This window comes from Sebastes fasciatus, chromosome 12 (genome assembly GCF_043250625.1).
Source record: "Sebastes fasciatus isolate fSebFas1 chromosome 12, fSebFas1.pri, whole genome shotgun sequence".
Taxonomy (NCBI): domain Eukaryota; kingdom Metazoa; phylum Chordata; class Actinopteri; order Perciformes; family Sebastidae; genus Sebastes; species Sebastes fasciatus.
Genome location: NC_133806.1, coordinates 33280283 through 33293671, shown reverse-complemented (window position 1 = coordinate 33293671; position 13389 = coordinate 33280283).

Genomic DNA, 13389 nt, shown 5'->3' with positions numbered 1-13389 from the left:
TATAAAAGAGGGGAAACCAGAGGAATAACAATGGAGGAGCACAACGGGGAAACAATCACTGGCTCTAGACAGAACATCAGCTTTCCATATCTGGCCACATCACCCTCAACCACAAGATTCAGTGCATGGAAAGATGCCTGGTGTTACGTTACTGTGTGTGTAAGAGTGCAGATTAAGTAGACAGCGAGTCGGCTCAACGGTGTAGTAACGTAGTCCGTTTATTATCCTGACCCGGAAGTGTTCACACATCGAAGGTCCGTGTAACATCCTCTAATGTAACCTCACTATAGTTCCACTTAACAGAACACCTCCCCTTTTAAGTAAGAACACCACCCTCTTTTAACATCTTCAACTCCACTGTAATAACATCCTCTTACAGGTATCCTAGCACTGAACTCAGACATTGACCTCTGAAACACCTAGAATGTCTTATCACATTTTTCTAACCTTAATAAACATTTTTCTAACATTCCTAAACAGAAAATAGAAAACATTTATTTCCAACCATTTTCCCTTTTCTTTTCCCCCCCACCCAATAACTCACTTACAAGTCCATACGCACAGGTGGGCGTGACACTCGGCCTGAGCTAGTCACGTATGGTGTGTTTGTCTCTTGAGTGTGTGTCTCTGTGTTAACTGGCTCTGCGGGTGTGACAGGTGTATCAGGTGGTGTTGACTGCACTTGTGGATGGTTTACTGTGCGAACCTGTGTGCGGTTTCTCCTGACCTGTCCTTCATCAGTGTCAATAATATAAGATCTGGGTGTTGTGTCCTGTTGAACAACTGTCCCTGGTCTTTTCTCTTTTGCCAGCCATACATTTTGGCCAGCCTGCAGTGGTGGCAGAGGGCGGGCTCTGTGCCGCAGGTTGTAGTTGCGTCGTTGGTTCTCCTTTGCGCGCTTCTCTGACTTCCTGAACCCTCTGATATTCGGCCAGCGGGGATGAAGACTCGCTGGGAGCTGTGGTATGGTGGTACGCAGCTGTCTCCCCATGAGGAGTTGTGCAGGTGAGTAACCGCACTCAAGAGGTGTTGCGCGGTATGTCATCAAAGCTTTTAGCTTCTCCTCTCCTCCTTTCCACAGTCTTTTAATCGTCGCCACAGCACGCTCGGCTTCTCCGTTCGCTTGTGGATACCTCGGGCTGCTGGTGACGTGTGTAAAACCATACTCAGTGGCAAAGTCTTTGAATAGTTCACAGCTGTATTGCGGTCCGTTATCTGACATAACTGTCTCTGGTATACCGTGGCGGCTGAACGCCTCCTTCAGGGCTGCAATAACTGTGTTGGCAGTGGCGACGTTGAGGTGGGCTACTTCAATGTAGCGTGAAAAGTAATCCACTACTAGGAGATAAGTCTTTTTCTCCCAGAAGAATAAGTCTGTACCCACTCTTTGCCAGGGTCTAGCTTGCACCGGAGTTGTAAGCAGAGGCTCTCTGTGCTCTGCTCTGTGCTGTGAACATGTGCTGCAGTTTTCCACCAGCTGACTGATGTGTACAGACAGTCCCGGCCACCAGACGGACTGGCGGGCTCTCGCTCTGCACTTGACTATACCTTGGTGGCCGCTATGAAGGTCACGAAGAATCTCTGGCCTCATGCAGTGGGGTATCACGATTCTTTGACCTCTGAGGAGCAGCTCTCCCGCCAACGTGAGGGTTTCTCTTTCAGGCCAGTATGGCCCCAGCTCAGGAGGAAGGGTGTGTTTCTCAGGCCACTCAGTCTGACAGTACTCGATGAGCTTTGCACATGTAGGGTCAGCTGCCTGTTTCTCTTGGATTCCCTTTAATCTTGCCTCTGTAGCAGGAAAGCTATGGACGACAGCGTCCACAAACACTTTGACTTCTGCCTCATTGTCTTTTTCATCTTGTGTGAACATGTGTTTCACCGGGGCTCTTGATAACGTGTCCGCTGTTATCAAGCGTTTACCGGGCACATGCACTATGTCGAAGGTGAACTTCATCAGCCTCAGTCGAAACCTCAGCACTCTGGGCGGGAGCTCATCTAGTGCCTTTGTACTCAACAGTGGCACTAGAGGCTTATGATCCGTCTCTAGTTGGAACTGCAGTCCCAGCAGATAGGGTGACAGGCGCTCACATGCCCATGTAGCTGCCAAAGCCTCTTTTTCGATCTGTGCATAATGTTTTTCAGCCTCGGAGAGACCTCTGGAGATGAACACAATTGGTCTCCATGTCCCATCTGTTTGTAGTTGATTCAGGACACCCCCTAAGCCAAAGGATGAGGCATCAGCTGATACGCATGTCTCTGCTATCGGTGAGTATGGAGCTAGCACTCGTGGTGAACTCAGTTCATTTTTCAGTCTCTGAAATGACTCTTTTTGTGGCGCCTCCCAGCACCACTCATTTTTCTCACTGAGCAGATCTTTGATTGGTCGCGTGTATGATGCAAGGTGGGGTAGAAACTTGCCCAGATAGTTGGCCATCCCCATCACTCTCCTTACTCCTTCGACCCCGGTAGGTTCAGGCATCTCCATAATAGCTCTAACCTTGTCTGGATCGGGTGTCACGCCATCTGCTGTGACATGGTGACCCAGGAACATGATGCTGTCTTTGGCGAACACGCATTTTTCATTTAGCGTGAGTCCCTCTTTTTCCAACCTCATCAGGACCTGGTGCAGTCTCTCGTTGTGTTGCTGCATGTCTGTTGTGTATTCAGTTACTGTTTAACCACTAGATGGCGATGTAGAGCACATGACATTGTACTGCATGTTTGAAAGGAGATTGAGAGAAGAAGAGAAGCAGTAAAGTTCAGAGTTAAGTCCATGCTAGTGTCTCGCTCTCTTTCTTTTGTTTGGATTACTTGGGCTACAACAAATTGGCGACGAGGATGGGATATTGGCGTGCCTCTCCCCGCATTGTTTCTGCCATGCACGGGACAACCTGCAATCCCGTTCGATATGTGGATGAAAATGTTCGACAATTATCTGCTTGCCATTCACGCGAGGGGGGACGACTGGCCCGATACGAGGAAACGTGCAATCCTCCTACACTGCATGGGCACTGAAGGCCAGCGTATATTTTATACACTCACAGATGCAGGTACGACTTATGATTCAGCAGTTGCTGCACTGCGTGCACATTTCAGCCCTGCAATTAACGTCGTGGTGGAACGACACAAGTTCAGACAAAGAGTGCAGAGATCGCATGAGACTGTAACGGAGTACGTGGGCGCGCTGCGCGAGCTCGCCACTACATGCGGGTTTGCTGGAAATACAGATGAAATGATCCGTGACCAGCTCATTGAACATGCTAGCTGCTCAAGAATACGTGAGAGACTATTAGTGCAAACGGATGAAAATCTCACTCTGGATAAAGCAGTTAGGATGGCGTGCCAGGTGGAAGCGGCTATCGGGCACGCGCAAACTCTTTCTTCGGAGCCTCAAGCGCCTGTACACGTGGTAAAAGTGAAGCCAAAATACCCATTCAAGAACAAAGCAAGGAGTAATTTCTCTGCTGAGCCTGCAACAGCGCCAAAACAGGATCGAAGCTGTTTTAGATGTGGATCAGCAGCTCACCTTGCCAACGCTCCAAACTGCCCTGCACGGAGAATAACTTGCCGAAACTGCAATAGGATGGGACATTTCGCCCGTGTATGTAAGTCAAAGTCCAACACAGCCAAAGTTGGAGAAGTGGTTGTCCTGGAAATAAATACAGTGCACATGATACAAGGGGGACAATCAGATGACAAAATTACCTGTGCTGTTACCATAAATGCAAAGTCTACATCCTGCCCTGTGAACCTAGTGGTGGATACAGGCTCTGCTGTGTCCATCATTCCCGAGTGCCTCTACAGAGAGCACTTCAGTGGTGTGCTGCTGGATGAGCCACCTAAAAGGTTAGTGACTTACACCAAATCTGATGTTCCAGTGCTAGGTTGCCTGTCAGCTACAGTGCAGCATGCAAACATTAAAGTATCAGCTACACTATATGTTGTGAAGACAGGCACAGCATTGCTGGGAATGGACTTATTCAGAGCACTGAGACTTTCTATTGACAATAATGCTGTGCTCTCAACTGTGGCTCCAGTGGCAGAGATCGAAGAGATCAATACTGGACCAGTAGCTGGCGAGAAACTGGGTCTTGCCAAAGGTTTCATTCACCGTGTCAAAGTCAGGGAAGGTGTACAGCCTGTTCAACAAAAGCTGCGGAGGCTTCCGCTCTCCGTTAAACAAGCTGTATCTGCTGAGCTGGAAAGACTTCTAGAAATGGATGTAATAGAGAGGATTGATGCATCCCCGTGGGTCTCACCCATCGTGGTGACACTACGAAAGAATGGTGCAGTTAGGATGTGTGTGGACTTACGTGAGCCAAACAAGGCTGTAGTGATGGACAGTCACCCACTGCCCCATATGGATGACCTTTTCTCTGAAATGCGTGGAGCCACTGTATTCTCCACCATCGATTTGGCGAACGCCTATCATCAAGTGCTACTAGCAGAAGAAAGCCGGGACATGACTGCGTTCATAACGCATGATGGGCTCTTTCGGTTCCGCCGGGTTCCGTATGGACTATGCTCAGCCCCAAGTGCGTTTTCTAAGATGATGTCCCTGGTGCTGAAAGACCTCAAGGGGGTCCAGAACTATCTGGATGATGTCATAGTCTATGGCATAGAGCAGGAGGAACATGACCGTAATCTGCAGGCGGTGCTCGCGGCGTTAAAGGACGCTGGCCTCCAGCTCAACAAGGAAAAATGCCACTTCAACCAAACCAGCCTACGGTTCCTTGGACACACCATCACACCCCAAGGTTTGCTGCCGGACAAAGATCACCTCCGGGCTATTACGGAAGCTCCAGCGCCTAGCGACGTCACCACACTACGCTCATTCCTGGGCCTCACAGCGTGGTATGCAAAGTTTGTGCAAAACTACGCGTCTCTGGTGGAGCCGATGCGAGAATGTCTGCGTGATGACACATTTCAGTGGACTGCAGCAGCGCAGTCAAGCTTTGACACTGTCAAGACTCGCATCGTGAACAGCTCAGCGCTGTCTGTCTTTGACTCAAGCCTTCCAACCATCGTGTCTACAGACGCGTCCGACTATGGTCTGGGGGCCATTTTGACACAAATGCACCCTGATACAACGGAGCGCACAGTTGCTTTTGCTTCACGTTCACTTACCCCTGCAGAACGGAAGTACTCCATTGTGGAGAAGGAGGCATTAGCCTGTGTGTGGGCAGCGGAAAAGTGGAGGACTTTCTTATGGGGGACAAGATTCACACTGCGTACAGACCACCAGGCCCTGACCACACTGCTAGCCACAAAAGGCCTTGGACGCGCAGGCATGCGTATTGCACGGTGGTCAGCCAGACTCTTGTGTTTTACATATGACATAGTGTATCGGGCTGGTGCACAAAATTATGCTGCTGACTGTCTCTCCCGTTTGCCCCTCCCATCAGAAGAGAATGCAGAGCCAGTGTCAGAGCCTGAACTCGTAGCTCTGTTGGATACAGAACTGAGAGCTCTCTCAGTGAAGGACTTCGCTGTGGCATGTGCAGCATGCCCAGAGCTCACGGCACTGAGAGCGCAGGTGAAAAAGGGGTGGCCTAAAAGAGCAAAGCACCTACCTACAGTGCTCCAACCGTACTTTGCTACCAGAGATGAACTGTCAGTCCAAGATGTGACAATATTCAGGGGCCCTCATCGGCGGCTTGTTCCTGTGGCCCTAAGAAAGCAGCTTGTGGATTTGGCACATGAAACACACCAGGGTGTCGTCCGCACCAAACAGAGGCTGCGTGACTTATACTGGTGGCCGGGCATGGACATGTGTGTGCAGGACAGCATTAATGCATGTGCAACGTGCCAGATGAATGATAAAAGCGCCAAGACGCATGCTGCCCCACTCCAGCCAGTTCCACTGCCAGATGGCCCGTGGCAGAAAGTGGGAATCGACATCGTCGGACCATTCGAGTCAGCGACTTGGGACTGTCGCTATGCAGTGACACTAATTGACTATTACACAAAATGGCCGGAAGTTGCTTTTACTCCCTCCATCACAACCACGGCGATCACCACCTTCCTTTCTGCAGTGTTCGCCCGGTTTGGCAACCCTACAGAGCTCATTAGTGACAATGGGACACAGTTTACTTCAAGTGAGTTTGCAGACTTCCTTGAAGTGAGAGACATCAAACACAGGAAAGTGTCTTTGTACTATCCGCAAGCAAACGGAGCCATAGAACGCTGGAACCGCGTTCTTAAAGAGACACTTCTCACTGCCGAGCAGGAGAGAAAACCATGGAAACCATTCATACAGGAATTCCTGCTCACATACCGTGCAACTCAACACAGTACTACAGGAGTGTCACCATATGAACTCATGTTCAACAGGAAAATGCGCACAAAGGTGGACATCGGCCCAGCAAGCAAATCCACCCCACTGTCGGAGAAGCAGGTGCGCCATCGTGTCATCTCCAAACAAAATGCATCGAAAGCCTACACAGATGTGAGGAGAGGTGCACGAGTACCAAGGATCAAAGAGGGAAGCCTAGTCAGAGTAAAGAAACCTTTCCACGTTAAGAAAGGACTGTCAAAGTTTCAGGGACCTGCCAAAGTGATACGGAAAGCTGGTTCAAATGCTTATGTGCTGGAGGATGGACGCACATGGAACGCTATTCACCTCTCCCTGGTCCCAGAAACTGCAACAGACACCATTACACGCCCTGCTCCAGAGCCTGCACTACCGCCGCATGTTTACATGCACAGACCAGCAAGGGTCCGAAAGAGACCTGACTGGCTTAACGATTATGAACATTAATCGTTCTCTCATGGCCTTTGGGGGGGAAATGTTGAAGAGGGAATGACAATGAAAATAACTGTGAAAAAACAAAAACAAAAAAAAAACTGTTTACCATATCTGAACATGACCAAGTTGACTATAATGTTGAATGTTGTTTTGGTTAAGATACAGGTGTCAATATCTTGTGAAATTCATTTGTTTACCTCAGCTAAGTTAAAGCTATATTTAGGATAAAGTTTACATGCTGTTAGTAAAGTTGTAATAGACAGTAATGCTGTTTGTTATAATTACAATAATACTGTTATTGGAACATTTTGGGGTTTATGCTATGTGGGATAAGGAAGACATTTAAGTGTGCATTATTCTACAGCAAGGTCTCAAGTAATTTAAGAGACTGTGTATTTACCTTTATTTTACCGGGTAAGCTTCCTAAACTAAGGGGGAAATATGTTGTGTATTCAGTTACTGTTTAACCACTAGATGGCGATGTAGAGCACATGACATTGTACTGCATGTTTGAAAGGAGATTGAGAGAAGAAGAGAAGCAGTAAAGTTCAGAGTTAAGTCCATGCTAGTGTCTCGCTCTCTTTCTTTTGTTTGGATTACTTGGGCTACAACAATGTCCTCTCCGTACACGACAATGTCGTCCACATGACACACGACTCCGTCGCAACCCTCCAGCATCTGTGACATGCGACGCTGGAAATGCTCTGGGGCCGATGAGATCCCGAACGGCAGTCGGTTGAATGCGTAGCGTCCAGATGGGGTGATGAATGTTGTGAGGAGCGAGCTCTCCTCTGAGAAGGGGATTTGCCAGAAGCCGGAAGTGGCATCCAGCTTCGTGAAGACTTTCGCCCCAGCCAACATGGCTAGTGTGTGGTCGACTGCTGGGAGTATGTGTCTCTCTCGCCGCACCCACTTGTTCAGGTGTGTTAGATCCACACACAGCCGTATCTTTCCTGGCTGCGCCTTCGGTGCCACAACCATACCAGCGCACCATGTTGTAGGTTTGGTCACTTTGGAGATCACTCCCATGTCCTCCATGCGATTCAGTTCTGCTCTCACTTTATCACGCATGGGCAGGGGCACCCGACGTGGCGATGACAGAGCATATGGAACCGCCCCTGGCTCCAGCTCAATCTTGTAGGGCTCCTTTAATTTCCCCAAACCGGAAAACACTGCGGGGTACTGTGCTTTAAAATCCTCCTGATGTGCCTGCACTGTGCAGACACGCTTTATCAGGGCAAGAGCTTTTAATGCAGGAAGACCCAGTAGTGGCTTGGACAGCCCAACAACAACAAAAATGTCCTGTTCTGTTGTTTTACTTTCAAAGTTCAACTTGCCTTTGAAACGTCCTTTAACGTCCAGTTTGTGATTTCCTGGTCCATACAGCACTTTTCCTGGCGGCTGCAGTGTCCCGTGACTTTTGATGGAGTAGGTGCTGCTTGGGATTGCTGTAACAGTGGCTCCAGTATCCAGTTTAAAAACAGTATTTTCCCTGTTCAGCTGCAACAGTTCCATCCACTCCTCCTCCTCCTCAGAGCACATTTCTCCCAGGAAAGCAAAATCCTCCTCATTGCTCCCTGTCTGTACGTCTGTGATGTCATGGACGCCGCCGCTTGACCTGCATTTCTTTGCAAAGTGTCCTTTTTTATGACACTTCCTACACTCGGCATCATGAGCAGGGCAGTCTTTCCAGAAATGTTTTTTCATTTGTCCACACCTGCTGCATCCTGATGACGGTGTGTCAGTTTTTCCTTTCGCCGTCTTTGGTACCTTATTGTACTTTTTGTGTACAGCCTCAACATGTCCCGTCGTCTGCTCTGTCGCACGCAGCACAGGCTGTTGCTTTTTCACCGCTGCACTCTGCCTCACTCTCGTCATGGCCTTTCCCAATGTCAAATCAGCGTCTAGCTGTAAGCTTTCCGACAGCTTGGCATCTCTTATGCCGACAACAATTCGGTCCCTGATTAACTGGTCTCTCAGAGCCCCGAACTCACAGTGTTCCGCCAGTGTATGTACAGGGGCGTGTCCAGACATTTTTGATAGGGGTGGCACCAGTGGGGCACTGACTTATGCAGGGGTGGCATGAAGTGTGAGCAGGAGCGCCTGCGCACAGACATATACACTCACGTATGCACGCACGCACACACACACACACACACAAGAAAATACACACCCACACCCAGGTGTCGGCATAGCATTAATTTACCATTTTTGTCTCCACAACCCATATCTACTTCACTTACTAACACTGCAAGCAAGAATAGACCTACTAGTCACAACATTCAGGAAAAGGCAACATACAAATGTGATTGAAAACTACCATACTTTATTCTAACCTCAAAACAACCTTCCAAGGTATGATATACAGTACATAAAAAAAAGACAATGCACTTTCTATATAAAGTGCACTGTATAAAGTGCCAACAAAATTACAATAAATAAGCCTGTTTGGGCAAATCATTTACTTGACAAAACTTGTCACATGTGCCACAGTGTAGTAAGTTACTGTAGTATTCTCAGCAACAGAGAAACCTGAACTCCCAGGTATAAACAAAAGTCACATCCCTCCTCACATACCAGCAAATCTTGTTTTAACATTATAAAGTGAACTGTTAAATAATGCCAAAATAATTTGTAAATTCCCAAAGTAGGTTACATCCAAAAGAAAATCCTTATTCTAAAACAGTCACTTTATAAAGTGCCAACAAAATTAAAATAAATAAGTCTTTGGGCAAAATATTTACTTGACAAAACTGTGCAAAACTTTACATGTGCAACAATGTAAATGGTTGGAGGTACAGACCGTGTAGAATATTTTATCAACAGAGATAGCTGATCTTACCAGAGCTTACGTGTGCATAAAAAAAGCTTACATCACTTGAAACAAATCTTGTTTCAACACTGATTTGTTACAGTAATAATGCTACAAAATAACCTGTGACTCCAAAAGCCAACATAAGAAAACAATGCACATTAAAAAACACAGTCACTCTCCGCCTATAAAGTGCAAACATATTTAGAATACATACGCCTCTTTGAACAAATTATTTAACCAAACAAATTATAAACTTTACATGTGTTACAGTGTTGGTTACTCTAGTATTACCATTCAAGAGACCCAATCTGTTTTGACAGTTCCTTCCTTCCTTGCTTCCTTCCTCCCTCCCTTCTTCCTGTCCTTCTCTCTTTCTTTCCTCCCTCTGTCCTTCCTCTGTTCTTCATTCCGTCCTTCCTCCCTCCCTTCTTCCTTCCTTGACCTGAGGAAAACAGGAGGGTTAAAACAGTGCAATTCGCCTGTTCTTGTGTTTGCTTGCAAACACTTTGATAAAATCATCCATGTTGAGTGCCCTCGCTCTTCTTGACTCAATACTTAGCAAACCTAAATGGCTTAGTCTGTTGTCTAGCATGGTTGTCCTCAAATGAGTTTTAATGAGCTTTAGAGCTGAAAAACTCTGCTCACATGCAGCAACACGGGTCTAACATAACAATGTTACGCAGTACAGAATAGCTCAATGTTAGATTTAACATCGTTGACAGTCAAAACAGTGTTTGCTAATGAGATGATGACAGCCTTGTGCCAATTACAATAAAAAGAAATAAAACAAGACAGGGTAAATGTTTAGCTTATTACCGTTACAGCTTTTAACTACAGGCACAGTAAGTGTAGTAAAACGTAGGCTACTCACATCTTTCACGACGACGCTCCAGAGACGTGTTGCTTCGATAGACTGAGTTTGTTTCACCTGTAGGTTCACCTGTAGGTTCACCGCCTCAAACTTCTTCTTCTTCGCGCCTTTTCTTTTGCAGGCCACATACTACTTTAGCGCATCTCTGCCTCTCAGGTTTGAGAAGGAACTGCAACTCTAAACAAGAGTGCAGTTTACATTCAGTGCCGTGGCCCGCCTCTGACTGGGCATATAGCCAATCATATTTTAAGATATTGGGGTGGCACTTGGGGTGGCCAATCAGATTTCAGGGGTGGCCCGTGCCACCCTAGGCCACTCCCTGAACACGCCAGTGTGTATGTACCGCCGTTATAAAAGACTCCACGCTCTCACCCGGCTCTTGACTCCTCCAGTTGAAGCGTGCTCTTTCAAAGATGACGTTCCGCTTGCTCACGCAATGCACCGTAAAAGCCCGCGTAACAGCATCGTATGACTTTTTCTGCTCCTCTGTGAGCAGCAGCACGTTTAAGATATCTTCTGCGTCGTCTCCAGCAGCATACATGAAAGCATTCACTTGGAATTCCTGTGATTTTTGTCCAATTCAGTTGCTATTCTGTAGCGTTCATAGCGCTTCATCCATCTCGGCCATTCGTTAGCATTGGTAAAGTCAAACTTGCCTGGCGGCGCTAACTGCTGCACCGTGGCACTTCCGTCCATTCTCTGTCGGTTTTCAGGTTTAGTTTTTCTTTACTTCTTCTCTGCTTTTCCGTGTTTCTTCTGACACCATGTTACGTTACTGTGTGTGTAAGAGTGCAGATTAAGTAGACAGCGAGTCGGCTCAACGGTGTAGTAACGTAGTCCGTTTATTATCCTGACCCGGAAGTGTTCACACATCGAAGGTCCGTGTAACATCCTCTAATGTAACCTCACTATAGTTCCACTTAACAGAACACCTGGAAACAACAACTGGCCTTTTAAATTCAGGATGTGTTCAGGACACAAAACATCATGCAAGTCTTACAACACAAAGGTGTTACTCCTTATTTTTCTCAGCTGCTGTGTCTAGAGCTCTCCAGTCCAGTGCCCTGCTGTCATTATCAAGTGTTATTGTGATCCTGTAGGTGACTGAATATAAATGATGATCACATGAGTGATGAAAACTTGGTGTTCTTTCAGGAATAAACACATTTGTACATTGTAGAGGTCGACTGATGGTGGATTTTTAAAGACCGATATAATAACGATAATTTGGAGCAGGAAAAAGCCGACAGCCGATTAATCTGCAGCAGCCTACTCAGCTACTTTTGCATGCATTTTTTTGTCACTCCAAATTTAATAATTCGTAAAACAATATCCTGAAGTAAAATTCGTAAAACAATATCCTGAAATATGATTTGGTATGATTTGTAAACATCATAGATATCTCCTCTGTACAGCGCCTTCAGGTTCGACCGATGTAAAACCATGGACCGCATGAGCATGACCAGGTTGCATTGTTGGAATATGTTCTATTTATTTGCAATGGGCGATGTGCTGTCTGTGGCTGACAGTATGACTGGCCAGGATAACTTCTGTTGCGTATCTCGTACGTTGTTAAATGCCACTCTTACAAACCATTAATGTTTGTGCATATTCCCGGGGCAAGGATTAAGTGTGCGATTTTCATGAATGGATGGTTATGTGTAAGGGTGTGCGATATGACAATATTAGATCGGGAACGATTAAAATGTCTCTACGATCTGCCTTTACAGCGAGAGCGTAGAACCGTGCTACAGTGTACATTCTATCAGCTGCCGTTGCTGGTAGTTTCAAGAAGGCGGCGCACGCCAGATCCATCGTTCACAAACTGGACGAATTGGAGCTCCAGAAGGCAGCTAACAAGTCTGTCAGGGACTGCTGCGTGATGTTAATAACAGAGACCTGGCTTCACCCGCTGATACCCGACGCTGCTGTGCAGCTAGCAGACCGCATGGTCCACCGCCTGGACCGAAGCAAAGACAGTCAGAGCAACAGGGGACGGACTCTATATTTATTTGCATACTGGCTAGTGTACAAACAGCCGAATCACTGACAGTCACTGTTCCCCTGATTTAGAGGCTCTGTCAGTTACAGTATGTGTCGACCCTTCTATCTGCAGAGAGAGCTGACAGTAGTAATTATTACGGCTGTCTATATTCCGCCTGTGGATCTGTGTCTAATAAACTACCTGATTTACAATTCTGTTCCTTTAATGTTATGTAGCAAGAGTGCACTTTACTTGAGTGTTGTTGTTGTTTACCTTTTGAAACCAATGTTCATTTTGGGATGGGATTTATGCAAAAGCAATTCTTGTTGAATGTTCATACTTTGCAGAATTGCACACTTGATTCAAATCTGTTTGGCCTTAATGATCTGTTATTCTTTTTCCTTATGTTTTATTAGCTTATAGGGCTGTTGTTGTTTTTAAATGGGGAAATTAGTTACATGGTAATGTTCAGTAACTTGCAAAATTGTCTTTAAAACCAGCATTGAAAAAAAAATTGTGGATCATGATCCTGCCTGAAAGAATCGTGATATGATATTTTTGCCATATCGCCCATCCCTAGTTATTATGTGGCTGGATTATTGGGAGGAGAGAACGCCAAATTGGTACAGTAATCAAGTTAAAGAAACAGTGAATGACTTATTTTCCTCCCTTTCTGCCCGTTGCATTATATATTCAAGAGATAGCGTTTTTTTCTCCCCCTCTACCTTGACTTTGTGTATGGAGCCTCCATGCAAAACGGTGATGTACGTCCCCGTGGGACTGGTGGCGGCTGTGCAGCCATCGGCCACAATCAGAGACAGTATAATGATAATGATAGTTTGTAAAATCGATGCCTCTACTTCTAACACATTGATCCACATTTGGACTCAACCTTCCTATTGTATTTACTTGTCTTGGAAAAACACAGTCACATACAATCATAGGGGCTTCATGGTGGTATCCTCATGAGC